Raw genomic sequence first — 15556 nt, forward strand, 5'->3', positions numbered from 1 at the left:
AGGAGAGAGGAAGGGAAGGGGAAAGGCAACGGGGTAGACAGAGAGAGTGGGTTGCTACTGCTTGTCTACCTTTGTCCTTTTCGTTTAGCCCAGGACCCCAAGCCATGAAGTAGTGTCGCCTTCAGTTAAGGTTGTGTGTTTTTATTACAATTGACTTTACGTGGAAAGTTCTTTGCAGATACGTTCAGGTGAGTTGACAATCCACATAAACCAACCCAGCAGCACAGGAACCACAAAACAACAAAACAAAACAAACCTCAAATTTTTAGCTCCATTTTCCCATACTTTGGTTGGTGGGTACACAATTTGATAATCTGTATTTAAGTGATTAAAAATGTTTATTATTGGTAATGAGACTGAAATTCCTACTGTTTTGTTGTATGTTAACTTACAACTAATCTGATCTTATAAGTTGAAGAACATGAAATTTTAGTGTTACTATATCCATCACTACTCAAAATGTTTATTTATTCTTATGCCAAAATGCTATTTTTTTTAAATTTCAGATTGCACCTACAGTTGGAAAAACTCAAAGGGAGATAATCTAGAAAGCTCTGTGACAAGGCAAGTCCATTCTGTCTGTTTTCAGTAGCTGCAGGATTTGGCCACAAAGTCAGGGATGCCCTACCTCAAGCCTCAGGAAGTCTTGTGACTGGGTTTGTGCAAGCTGCAAGTTTTTGCTGAAAACTCAGATGAGTGCTCCTTTTGTCAGCCATAGGCGAAGGCAATGAATCAGTCCAGGTCGGGAGGGTTTTTCTTTCCAGTTGAAAGGTCAGGTATCAAAATCAGTGTGTAAGCTGCAGTCTTCCCAGGGCTTTCTCAGCATGAGAAAAATTTAAGTATTCATGATACTGTAATTACACATACCAATCCCTTGTAGCAGAAACAACCTTAAAAGAGAGTTGTAAAAGTATTTTTCCATCATTACAAGAAAAGAAAAAAATCCTTTCTCGTTCTAGTTATTTGTCATTAAATTTATCTTATACAACTTTAATAAATATTTTAATTTGATCTGATAATTAACTGGCCCTAAAAGGCTGTTCTCTCCTTTCATGATTTCCTCACAGGGAGAATAATTTTGAAGACACACTTCTAAGTTATTAACTGGTGAATTATATAAACCCTTAAGTAAATAATGAAAATGTAAATATTAGAGCTCTAATAAGGGGTGGGTCGGAGCACAGTAGATATTGTGAGGTGGAAGAAGCTTATTATCACGGCTTTTATTCTGTTAATTGTGCCTAGCTGTTAATCATACACTTACTCAATGCAGAGTGGGGTGAGCCCATACAAGATTTTGCATAAATTTAGGTACGATCCTATCATTGAAGGTCAAACAAATGTTTAGCTGCCTTAAGCGACCCATAACACCTAGTAAAGAAGTGTTCTTCAGAACAGCGAGTTTCATGGCTAGAAATAAATCTCTACACTCAGTGCTTCTTGTAGTCAAGCCAACTCCATTTTTTTAAGTGACTTGTTTTCAAACATCAATGTTTCCATTCAAAAATCATGCTTCTAGGAAATATCATAGTTATGAAGTGTTTGGACCCCCCAGGCTTGCTTAATAATGGGTGAAAGTATTATCTTGAACATCCCAATGTCTGCTGTACATGAAAATCATGTATAGTGTTTGTTTTAATAGCAGTATTTTCTTTAGATATAAATATCTCTGTATCTGTGATTATTATATAGATTGAGTTAAAACATTTTTGTCTAAATATATTAACATTTTACATAAAAACACCATATATCTCAGAGGTTTGAAATATACATCACCTATCACTTTTCCTTTAAATTCTGTTGAATATCTATTTTAAACCGATCTTTAAACCTATTTGTGGGGAGAAGAGAAATATTTTTCAGGTACTCTATAAACAACAAATATGCAATAAATACATGTTGAAATTCAAAAAGGAAAAAGAAAAAGAAAAGAACCAAAACAAACAAAAAATAGAACAAAAACAACAACAACAAAAAAAACCTGTGACAAACCTATAGAGGCATATGGTACATTGAATGAAAATTTTACTTGGCGATTGTTTAATTCAAAACAAGCCAACGAAGTTATCTACCATGCTTCAGAGTCTTATTCTATGACATCCTCCCGTGGTATAACTGAGAGGAACTGAAGTAATGTGTTAAAATATAATACCTGGAACAGAAGACACTTACAGTCATGAGACTTCATGAAAAAGGGGGGAGGGGATAAGGAAGGAGAAAAACAATTTTAGAAAAGGAAAGAAACTACCATCAAATCTAACACAGAAGACTTTTCTTTTCCAGGAGACGAGCAGGGCATAGAAAATTCGAAGCCATAATGTCTGCTGCAAAGTTCAGGTGTGTTAATTATTGCTCTCATTTTAGTAGCTCTTTTGTGGAATCTGGGATGTGGAGTATAAATAAAGGAACGGGTTGAGAGAGGAGGTTCACATATATGTTTCTGTGTTTTCTTATAACATATGGCTTTATTCATTCATGCAGCCAGTCATTCATTGAAAATATTTGTGATATGTATGGTACAAGGCAGACAGACATAGAGGTGAGCAAAACAGACATGCGTCCCTGTTAAGGAGCCTCCATTCCAGAAGGAAGGAAGAGGGCATAAGCAAATGCGCATGTACAAAGCATGGTAGTAATTGTTGCTGTGCATAGAAGTGAGAGAGGAAATTAGGCTAAGGGGTACCCTAGAAGGAAAGCTGCAAATTTAAATAGGATGATCACAGAAGACCACGTTAGGACTGGAGCACATAGCAAACATGTTACAGAGGTGAGGGAGCAACAGACTTATGGGGAAGGGAGAGAAATCCAGGCCCCCAGTAGGTGACATCTTTAAGTACTGTCAGTGCAGTGAGAAGAAGGGAAATTGCTATACAGGTGGTCTGAGTGCAGAATGGATCAGGAAAGGTGTTTGAAGCCAGTATAAAGTGTACTTTGGTGTTATTTACTCTGCCGGTGATTTGTTTTTAAAAATTTGTCCAGGTAAATCTTTGATGAGATGAGCAAAGTGATGAGAAGACAAGAGCAGAACTAGGGTCAGCTTTCAGGATGCTGCTTAGGGTACATGAAATAGACATAAAGGTTGGTGAATATATACCTTAACTTGTGAATACATGTGGTCCAGGCACCTAGACATAGCACTCTGAGATGACAGAGATATAAGACTATGGGACAGTTTGTACAATGGATGAAATTCTCCAGTGGTATAACTGAGAGGAAACAAAGTAACGTGCTAAAACATAGTCCTTGGAAAGGAGAAGATTATAGTCGTTAGACTTCATTACAAAAATGGGAAACAAAAGGAAAAATGGAAAAGAAGAAAAAGCCAGAGCAATGGAAGGTTGATGATAGTCAAGAAAGGACTTATCAAGAAAACTTTGTGTGTGAGGCACTTGGAAGGTAGAGCAGAAAGCACAGACAATTGCATATGGCATATAACAAAAAGAAAGATACTAGCATGACCACAAGGAGTAGACCCTGAGAAACCCAGAGAATGGAGTCACAATATTCCTATAAGAAAAGGAACTGCAAAAGAGAAGGAGTGAAGGGGAAAGGTGACAATGGACAGAGATAATCTAAGCTGAGATGTCTTGAGATGCTGAGTAGATTGCTGGAGCTATGAGCTTAGGATTCAGTTGAAGAGGTGTGGTCTCTGGACACGTATTTGAAAGCACAGAGGACAAAATCTGTATGAATAACATCCTTGAAATGAGTGAAGACTGAGAAGACTGTATCCAAGGGTTTCCAGAGCTAGGAGATTGAATGAGACAGAAGGAAAAAAGTCAACAGAGCCTTTTGAGACACAGTAGTCAGCAAGGGGAACCATGGGTTAAGATGACCAGCTGTGAAAACATGGGGTGAGCTTCACCCTCAGCCTCCTTAGTCCTCTTTAGAAGATGGTATGATGAAGGTTCATCTTTCTCTACTATCAACTCGAAACAAAGCCTCAATTTTTATGATGGTTTCTAGTCCATTTGATTTAATTTTCATTCAATTTTTTGCATTTTTAGTCATAATGCCATGTTGACTAGAGGCAACTCAATGACAATTCTTTGGCAAAAACTTCGAATTCTTCTCAGAAGTTTCCAAAACCAACAAACAAAGCAAAAGTAGAGATCTTACACATTTAAGGGTATAACACAAAACACTATGCACAGTTCAGAATGTAGCACTCACTCGATAGATATTCTTCTTGGTAGACTATTAGGTTTCAGGTACTTTGCTAGTGCAAAGAGCACATGCTTTTTCTGCACTTGTAAGGAGGCTCCCAACTAACAAGGCTTATCTCAGAGGTCAGGGACATTATCTACATAAACTAGGATTCATTGTAGGGGAAGCTGTAATACGTTCATAGTAGTTCCTGAGACAGATGTGTAAGAATGTGGCCTACTTAGACTGTAATATAATTATCTTCAGCGAATAAAATCCTCAATAGATGACAAAGCTGATATAGTCCATTTACAGTTGTTGTAAATTTAATCCATTTACAGTTGCTGTAAATTTAATCTTCTCTAGTTGAATTCAAGTTTTTTAGGAGGTTTTTCTCTAGAAGCTTGTGATTCAAATATTGGTCTCATACTAATGCTGGTTAGAATTTTTTAATTTATTAATTTTTTTTACCTTGACACAAACTATGGTTGTCTGGGAAAGGGGAACCTTAATTGACAAAATATCTCCATCAGATTTGGTTTTAGGCAAGTCTGTGGGGTCATCTTCTTTTCTTTTCTCAGTTTTACTTTTATGTGTATAAGTTTTGCCTGCATGCATGTCAGGGTACGATGTGTGTGCCCAGTGTTCTCAGAGGCCAGTAAAGGGCATCAGATTTCTTGGAACCAGAGTTACAGATGGTTGTGAGGTCCCATGTGAACAAGGAATTGAACTTGCTCTTAACTACAGATACATCTTTAGTTTTAATTTTATTTCTTTTTTGAGGCAAGGTCTCACTGTGTAGCCCAGAATAGTCTGGAACTTAGATATATAGACAGGGCTATTCTCAAACTTAGAGATTCACCCCTCTCTCTGTTTACCAAGTGCTGAGGTGAAAGGCATGTGCCAATTTTCCTGCCCTACATTTTTGTGACTATTGGCTAATTTGGGACTATAGCCTGCTGTGGGTAGTACAATTCTCGATGTTGGTCCTGGATGCTATAGGAGGTCAAGAGGAGTGAGTAATGGAGAACGAGGCAGTCAGCGGTGCTCCTCAACGGTCTCTACTTCAGTTCCTTCCTCTAGGTTCCTCCTTTACTTCCCTGAGTTGTTGACCATGATCTTTAAGCCAAATGAACCCTTTACTCCCCTGAGTAATTTTTGGTGATGGTGTTTATCACAAAAATAGAAAGCAAACTAGGATAGATAGGGGTCTGACACTGATTGAGCCCTTTTAAATGCAGATACTGAGTTCATGTGGAGCAAGTCCAAACACTGCATCTCTATCTACTTCCCAGGTGATGCCTGGCGAGCCGAGAATAGAGTTTTACTTCTCTCCTCTCCTGACACAAAGTATAGGAGTTCTCTGCTGGCAAAAGGTGTGAGCCAGTGCCTTTCCGGCCTGCCTGAACTTGTCTACTTGACTACAGAAAAGGAGGGGATAGGGTGTGAGAATTCATGACAGGAAGAAGAAAGAGGGCCCTGTAAGAATTGGATCATCAAGACACACTAATCTACAAGCAACATGTGTCCCAGATAATGTCCTGGGATCTGGACCACTAGATTAATAATTCAGAGAACTTTACCCAAATTCTATGTTTCTCATACACACATGGACGTGGTTATTGTGAAATCCTGACTTCCCCAATTGACTCTAAAATTCTATGATTTGACAACCAGGTAAATAAGGAGAATTTTTAAAATACTGTGAAAATCAGAAAATTCCTTGAATTTTTCAAAGGATTGTTAGGCATTTGCTTCTCAAGCTGCGGTGGTCAGGATCATCAGGACACGAGTAACTGAAACAAGAGTGCCTTTGACGCAAATCTCTGGGACTGACACATGTCTATAAGTTTCAAACATCTGGAAAAATGCATAAAGTAGCTTAAACGTCAACAATAATGTTTTAAACTTAAAGTCATAAAACTGAACATCAAATGTTTTCATCACCAGCTGATGGTTCTATTACAAACCAGTACAGTCTAAGGAGTGAAAAAAAATGTAATGAAACCTAAGAATAAGGGAAACCATTCAGGATAAAGGTGTCTTCTTAGCTCTTGTTTTATACAGTGTATGGTATCATCCTGTTTCTAATAGCATTCAGCTCTACCACAAGATTCCTTCCAATGCCACCTGATTAGTGAAAGCTTCAAACGTTGATGAAAGTGATGCAGAGCACTGAAAGTCCATTGAAAAAATCTTTGGAATTTTAGAACTTCCCTGTTTTTAATCTGCCACTTCATATGCACTCTCTGTGCTTTGAGTACTATTATTGTTTGGAAACAAAGGTACAGCCATGTTTTTCTCTGGTTAGAAACATTTGTGAGGACTCCTCTCTAAAAAGGGGAAAGTCTGAACACTGATAAAGAAGTTTCTATAAAACTTACCTCTAATAATTCAAGCTTTGCTGTCTACTGTTCCTCCCCATGGCCTCCCTCATGTTCCTGCTTCTCTGAACTTTTATCCTTAGACCCGAGGCACTTCATAAGTCCTCACCGCCTCTTGTGTTTTTACCATAACCTCTCTCCTCTATTAACTACACATGGTACCAGTGCCCATGTTTCCTATTCAGCGAGTCAGCACAGGCACTTTTCTGTTCCATCTCGAGCAGGGTGCTTATAACTGGACCATGTTCACAGCGTTATTGCCAGCTGCACCTTACTTTGCTGTGAACTCATTGAGGATGGTGACAGTGCTCTCTGCAGGCCTGCACGGCAGTATCTAGCACAGTAATCTTCCAGCCTCACAGTGAGTAAAATCCCAATGTTCTCAAAGGAAGGTTTGCATGAAAGAACACATTTTTTTCCTTTTAAAATTTAGATGGTTGGCAAGATGAGTAAAGGCACTTGCCATGAAAGCCGGGTGACAGGAGTTCAACCCCTGGACTCCAGCATGGAAGGAACAAAGCAAATCCTGCAAGTTGTCTTTTAACTAGTACACACATACATTGTGGCTGGTCCAAAAATGCAAGTGCACACACACACACACACACACACACACACACACACAAACATACATACACACAGACATTATAAACATAAAAAATTTTCAGAATTATAAATTCAAGTTATTTGTTTGGCACAAACCAGTATAGATACATTTAGTTGATTTCTCTTTGAGAAGGAAACAGTTCCTTTCATGTTTGCCACTTTGAATTTCTATTCAGTTGTCTCCTACACTGGGAAGCTCCTGGGTTGAGGCAGATGTTACTTGAGGACTACTTTCTGGAATTAGTTCAGTACAGAATTTGTTGTGCATCTAGCTACCTATTAATCTTAGGACAGGACCCGTTATATTCTGAAGACAAAACACAGTCATTGATCAGGGTGCCCAACAATCCTTCAGATGCTCAAATCCCTTATATAAAACAGTGTTAGAACCTGCAAAGACACCCAGATGATGTAAAATGCTCCATACAATGTAAGTTCCATGTAACAGTTGTTAAACTGAATTATTTAGAAAATAATGGTGAGGAAAAACAAGTTTGTAGTGTTCAATAGAGTCAGTCTTCCTGAGTATTTTTGGTCTGATGCTGACTGAATCTGAGAATGCAGAACTCATGGGGTAAAGGACTGTACATGAATGGTACAGGGCTTGCTCTTACTGGACAATTTCTACACATTTTAAAAAAATGCCAAAAAACATAAAGTAAAACATAATGCAATAGTGGAATAAAAATCAAGTAAATATCTTGGGGCTGGAGAGACAGCTCACAAGGTTCCCAGCACCACTGTGGGAGCCCAGTGAACACCTGGAACTCCAGGCCCAGGGGATGCAACAACATTTTTTTGGCCTCCTTTGTCACACATTTATGGACACACACACACACACACACACACACACACAAATGTAATAACTGAGATATGATTTACATTCTAAAGCTCAGTGTCTTGGTGTGAAAGTTAAGGATTGAAATATAACCAATAAATGTTAATCTTTGCCACTCAAAACCAACTAAAAATTTTGAAAATTTGGGCCCCTTCCCTCCTTCTGAAACATACACACATACACACAAACATGCATACTTCATATATATGTACGTTTATATGTCTGTGATGATATTCGACATGTTTCAAAACCTTCCTATGATTCTAGGAAGTAAAAGACTTGAAAGTAAAACAAAATTTTTGTTGTTTTATTAGAAAATTGAAATAAGAATATATTTCAGTAAAATATTTAGGAATGCTACTATTGATTGTCAGTTTGACAGGGTCGAGAATCACCAAGGAGACCAACCCCTGCACATGTCTGTGAGGGAGCCTGTAGATTGGATTCCTGAAGGTGGGAGGATCCACCCTAACTAGGAGCATCATTTCACAGCTCTGCTTCCTACTGTGGATGCAATGTGACCAACTGCCTCACATTCTTGCTGCTGTGACTTTCTCCATCATGATGGACTTTACAGCTGTGAAGCAAAATGAGTCTTTCTTTTCATAGGTTGCTTTTGTCCAGGATTTTGCCACAGTAGCAAGAAAAATACTGAATACAAAACTAATACCCCAGCTCCATTTTCTCAGATAAAGCAATATGAGTTATGATTAAGAACAGGAGCTTTGAAGTTAGCCATGGGTTCAGATCTGAAATAAATAAAAAAGATATACTAATAGGTTGTTATTAGTACAATAACGTGTTCATTAGTTAATGCAATAAATGGATCCACTAATTAGCATTAAAGCTATCAATAAGATAATATAATGACAAGTGTACCCTTGTGTTATATATAATTTGTATTTAAATTTGTATGTAATTTATTGAAAGAAACCTGTAATACAGAGTATGTTGAGAAAGCTGTATAAAATGCATTGGTGTGGTTATGTCCCCATAAAAATGACAATATGGCATTTGGATTTAGAAACGATTATCCTTCATTAATAAGAATATGCCTTGAAAATAAGGAGACGGTATAGCAGGAGCCAAAGCACTGAGGAAATGATAAGATACATTCTCTTAGGAGAATAACTTAATTATAGATTGCTTCAAAGTTCTCCCCTCTTTCGTGTCCACAGTGTCTGTCACATGATCCTTGTACTATATCGTATGATAATGAGAAGAGAGCCACGCATTTAAGATAAAAGAAATTAATATAAAGAGACAGTGTAACTTACCTACTGTCTCTCATATGCCTGGGATACCATGAGGTTATTTCCTGCCTCCTCACGGCACAGCTCCGTTCACATGTTTGTTTATTGAGATGCAGCCTCGTTGCCCGATACAGATACTCACTGGTTTCATTTAACTAGGGGAAAAATTTAAAAATGCAAGATATAAAGCTTCGTAAAAATATCTCTAAACATTTCAGAACATAAATGCACTCTAAAATTAATTCTGTTTATAGCCTCGAGTTGGCAACAAGCCCATCTTGAAATGTTATTCTTCTGATGAGAGTCTGGGATGGACAGGCAATGAAGGCAAGCAACTGTACCATCTCCTTATGGTACGCTGTGGTACTTAGAGATGAGAGTCACTACAACTCCCAAAGTCACTCAAACTCTGACTTCTGTACCTGTGGTGAGGAGGAGCCCCGCATACGGCATTTCTAAGAGAGTACCTTGATTTTCTAAGTGAGAAATGGAACTTCAGAAGCCATAAAATTATGGATGACTGTTGATGTTTGTTCTTAATAGAAATCAATAATTTAATCCTCATCTGGGGATCAATGTTTTATGACTATCAAGTACGGTATATTTTAGCATCTTTAAAAGATGTGAATTCGAGTGGCACACTAACACTAGGCATCTGGTTTGCTCAAGGATGAAACTAGGAAGGTGATGCAGGATGAGGCCAAGCATTCCCAATCTTGTGAGGATTTTCAAGGGTACCAGCTTTCCAAGGTCAAGGTTCACAGCATTAAAGGAAAAGTAAACCATGGATGCTAACCGCATCGTGCAGGCAGAGAAGAGTGAAGTAGATATTAACTGTAGATGATATTGCAGACTAGATTGTCATGGCAAATTATCACACAAGAATAATAAATCGAGATTAAAACCCATAAGTGTTGTGAAGGTGCATCGAAGCACAAAAATTTGGTTAATGTCTGAGTCCTGGCTTTGTTACCCAGAGCTTCAGAAAAAAAAAGTAGCTTATTTCTCCAAGTTCGACTCCTTCGTTTCAAAGTGGGTGTTGTTTACACTCTTTTGTGTGGTTTCGTAAAACTTAAAGAGGTCATACATATAATGCATTTTGTGTTGCGTTCTACCCCTAATGAATGCTCGGTGAAATTGCTTTTCTCATTGTCAAAGACATAAAAACCTTAGAATTAGCTATTGAACAGTTTGTTACAAATTTCAGTTAGAATTGCAAATATTTTGACAGCAGAGCCAGAATAAAGTATTATCTAAACACACAAATAGAAATTAATATTGAGTCTAACTGGGCCATTTATGCATGTTCTTTTCTTTTGAGTTAAAAAAAAAACCATAATTTACTGGTGAGTGCGCAGAATTGCTTTCCATAAAGTCTTTCTAATTCATTAAAATCATAATAAGGTAAGTTAATTTAGAGAGCTTTTTCTTATAGCACTTATAAGACTAAGCGTAATTCAGAAAGTTGAAAATCAAGTTTTACTTAAAGATTAATCATTTTGAAGTTTATTATTCAATTAAATTCTATATGCATTTATTGAAAGCCTACAAAATGCCCGTGATTTAATTTTATTCATCAGACATTATTAAATCCATGCTATTTTAAATTAAATCCACGCAAAATACTATAGAATAATCACATTCATTAGAAATAGCACGAATCCAATATGTCTTAAATGCTAAGCACCATCTGACTCACTTGTCTTCTTTTCTAGAACAGAAATAAAAAGTCAGATCTTAGCAACTTCAGGGAACAAAAACAATCGCCTCTTTACTACCCTCTATTTGGCACATAACTTGGCAACAAATACTTTGCTGAAAATTAATTAGAAGAAAAAGTCATGTTAATCACACTCAAAGAGCGAGCGGACAGACTACCACTGCCTTAGTCAACTGCGCATGCCCAGACAATACAAGCCCCCGGAAGCGACTCACCCAGTCAGTCCCTTGCCCTGAGATTCTCATCTGAATAAAGGATCATTTGTTTAAGATTTCCAGAAAGAAGGTCTTGAAGGCAAGCTTTGTTACATGCATATTCGCCCATCTCTTATAGAAACAAAGAGAAATGTACAGTGGGGAACATTCATAGCATTAAGGAAAATAAAAACAAAAAACAACCTTCGATGTTTTTCTTTGCTGTTTTGATAACCAGTGATTTGGGTCCTTTCTGTAATAAAGATCTTTGGAAAGAAATCATCAAAGTACAGTTAGCACTCTAGTGAAATTTAAGAGTTTGCAAAGCTGTGGCCTGGCCTATCCTGGATTACTGACAGACTTGAGATAGAAAGATCTTATGCGTGGTAAAGTGGAGACCTCACCAGCTGTTTGGAAATAAGTAAATTCCAAATGTCCAGCTTCCCAAAAGAGACGACAAGGCAACTCCACTCCTCAAGTGCAAAATCACGCGTGGATCTTATGAGTTTTCTGCTGGGACACGCAGAGTGATAATTGAAGTTGGGGGCCTTTATATCTCCGGAAGGGTGAGAGGTGATTTTTGTCCCTACAAAGCACCAGAAAGGCTGCCCAGTGACCGAAAAGAAACCTGGCTCCGTAGTTCACACAAAAGTCCTGATTTTATAGGCAAGGCAGGCAAAGACCACAGTACCGTGTGATGTGAAAATACTGCCTACCTGGGTTCGGACTAGACGGTGCAAGCCGTTCCTTATTGTCTAAAATGTAATAGAAACGCAGTACTCTGAACAATAAAAAAAAGGAATTATACTTTGGTTAGAGAACAGTGAAGGTTTCCAGCAGTTTCACAGGCCAACCAAATGTCTTTTTCTGCCATGTAAATGCAGTAAAAGGATATCTGCATTAAATTACAGGATTTATAGTCTGCAGGAAAACGAAAGCACGGAAAGATCACTTTTGCATTAAAATTTGGTTTTCTCAACTAGCAGATATTTCTAAAATATAGGTGTCTTGTACTAATGAAGTACATCAAAGCACATTATGTTCTGCATTTTGTGAGAACTAGGCAATTTATAAATGCTATTCACATTTAATTAGTAGTCATTTCTTTGCCATAAGCATATTTACTCGGCTCTCCTGTTCCTACGGCAACCCAAGGAGTGCTACAGCTACAAGAACAGCCTAGACTAACCTCAGAAAAAGGACGGAGATTAATGAGCAGGCTCAATATTAAGAGGAGAAAGCCAAACCCAAGCAGAGACGGGGAGAGGAGTCTTACAAAGGAAGCGCAGAGAAGACTCCTCTTTCAAGAACCTATTTATAGCAGCACAGATCGTATTTATTCAAGAGTGCCCGCAGTATACAGCAAATATAAGAGATGACTCATTTAGTGCTAAGTTCTGCTTAATTGGCTAACCACTCAGGTATTGTGGAGCACAAATACATACATATATACACACATGTACGTAATTATCTGCTTAACACACTTCTCAAGGGACCGCACAAACAGCTCTGCGAGCGTTGTGCTTATGGATGGTCCCTTTAAGTACAACATTTGTGTAAAAACATGCAGTATTTAAATTTGCTTTTTAATAAAAATGGTGCCTTTAAATGTTTGGTGGGAAAAATTCATAAATATGAATGGCCACGGTATTTTAAGGGTAATTCTTTATTTAATACTTTATTTTAGTACTCCACCATTATTAAAAGGTTGAATTGAGAATAAATGAATTGTTAACAGCACCAGAAACAAACATAAACAGGTAACAGAAATTTTGCATAGATGCTACTTAAATTCTGCTTACAAATGGCATTTCTTAATTTAAGGGTTTATCAAGGAGAAGGAGCCATGAGGAACGAAGGTTTTAATATGTTCCCTTAGTTTTTGTCTTTTTTGCAAAAGTTATATGATTTCACAGTTCCTATTAGATACAAGTTAGGAGTAATTTAAAATTATTTCAACTTTGAAAAAAGTAAGGCATATTAAACAAAAACCTCCCAGAGTCAAGCTAAAAAAAAAAAAACTCAATGTGCTTCAAAACAATATGTAGGAGAGACAATGAGTCTCACAAAGGGCAAATTAGAAATTATAGAAGCCTTGTTACCAAGTCTCGCTTAGTAAAAGTGTCAGGCTCTCAAGAGCCGGGCAGCGTCTTCCTGCTGTAACAACACAGAGGCAACAACATTGCTTTCAAGGCTCTCAATTATTCTGCTTAGCAAGAAAAAAAGTAAAAATGTTTCCTTCTGACCTTTCTACATTGCTTCATTAACTCTAACGTACAAGCAACAAGTAAAAAATGAGAGGCATTCGACATCCCCCTTTGATAACAGCTGACTGGAAGGAGAGACCGCTGGGCATCAGCTTAGGAGTCTGGCTCTCCCTAGTCCAATATCCCTGCCAATTCAAGGTGGGACAAAAAAATGCCTGCCTAGTCCCCGCTTATTGTAGTTCAAGCAGGGCATTTCATATTCGACAGGCTTTGGACCGAGCAGGCTAGTTGTGGATGTGAGGTGGTTTGTACATTTTCTGCTGTTAGTAGTTAATACCAAAATCATTTCATTTAGCATTACAAATGGAAAAAGGAAACTATTTTATAAAGGCTCGTCTATGCAATTATTAATGACCCAGAATTCTGTTGTCTCAGATCTACATGTATAATATCATATTAAATACTGGTTAAATTAGGCATAATAGCTTCTACCTGCGATTTTCCTTTGTGAAAAGAAGCCCTTTCCAGCAACTATTGTCTATGCCTTGAATTAATTATGTTGAACAATTAAATCACCAGGCGTTTCTTCCCCAGATAACCTGTGAATTTGAGTCCAGCGTTTCTATAGGTACTTTTGTGCCTGCATCAGAGAGTATTTTAATACCAAGGAACACAGCAACTTAAATGCCATTCCCTGGGATTCATGAAAAAGCAATATATGAGAGTAAATAGGACAAATACCAACAACAAAAGCCCCCCACTTGGAATCAAACACTCAATGCAAATAGAAGACGGAGACCTAAGCAGAGAGGCTAGGGGTAAACACTGTGCTCTTGAGTCTTTCTTGAAAATGTTTCCCCCAGCCTGTCTTCAACAAGAGTATTTTTCTGTCTTTAAAAATATGTCTATCCTGATCGGTCATCGGTGACTCCTCTTCGCCCAGCTATCCCGGTGGATTGAAAACGTGGTCCCAGGGGCAGGAGCTGAACCCTCGCTGCAGATAATCAGCACGGGAGAACAGCTAACTTCTTAAATAATCACAATTACATTTCACACATCCTTCTCTTCCCCTTTCCTGGTTTTTCAAACGTGGGGTTATTTATCACAGGAGGAAAAACTGGAGGCTGCATCTTTAGAAGGCAGTCAGGCACTCCTAACCTAATTAGCGTTCACCACCTCTGAAAGTAAATCCCGGGATCCGCAGCTCCAGCTTCTCTCCCCGCCCTCATTCACCCCAGCTACAGGAGCACCTGAAAGGAATGGAGCTATCTGCAAGACTGAACCCTGATGCCCTGACCCCCAGCAAAGCTTACTAAAGAGAGATTTGCCAGGACCTTCAAGGCAATCAGGTGAAACAACAGCACGGGGCTGATGGAAACGATTTGCTTTGTCTGTGTTCAAACTTCATGCCTGCCAGGACAAAACACAGCCCAGAATCGGCTCCAGTTTGGATGCCTCCATGCTCAAATGTAAAAAGCTCAGAAAAGAATGGAGATTCGCAGATCTGATAATGAGCCAGTTAATGACATAAATGATACCTCAAGAACCTCACTAAACCATCCAGGTCCTACAATTTAATCTGTAATAAATACTCCTGCATCATTGCGAGATGGCTGCTCATAATGGCAAATGAAATATGCTGGTATGATAGGTACAATAAATCTGGATTTTCCTATGGTTCCCTCAGGCTAGAACAATATGTAACCACAGTGCGCACTGTCAGGATGAGCAGATCTCAAAGCCATCATAAAATCTAAATGGGGACTAATTAGGAGGCCCTTCCCTTCCAGAGTTACTATTTCTATTGACATTTTCCATGCATGAGCCCCTCCATAACACCATAAGTCACCAAGATAAGAACTCCCTAGATTATAGGGGAAAAGCTTTAATGGAGAAGTTGAACTCAAAGGCGATGCATAAATTTTCCTTTTGATGTGATGGGAAGTCTGTGTTCAGTACTTTCTTTACAAACTTTCGGGCTATGAACAGGTACTTTTTAATCCCTGTGCATGACTTTTCTCTGACTGGCTGGTACCTGGTTCCTCTCTGTTCCACGAACAGGAGTCTCAGGGAGGATATTAAAGTGGAGTGGGCAGCTGTAAAACTGATGGCTATGGGTCAGGAGCACTTCCGGGAACACACTTGGCAACTTGGCTTCCAGGTCTTGACTTTTGTCTTGCAGATCCCTGTTCTCCTAAAGGTCACTGAAAA

Source organism: Rattus norvegicus, chromosome 3 (genome assembly GCF_036323735.1).
Source record: "Rattus norvegicus strain BN/NHsdMcwi chromosome 3, GRCr8, whole genome shotgun sequence".
Lineage (NCBI taxonomy): Eukaryota > Metazoa > Chordata > Mammalia > Rodentia > Muridae > Rattus > Rattus norvegicus.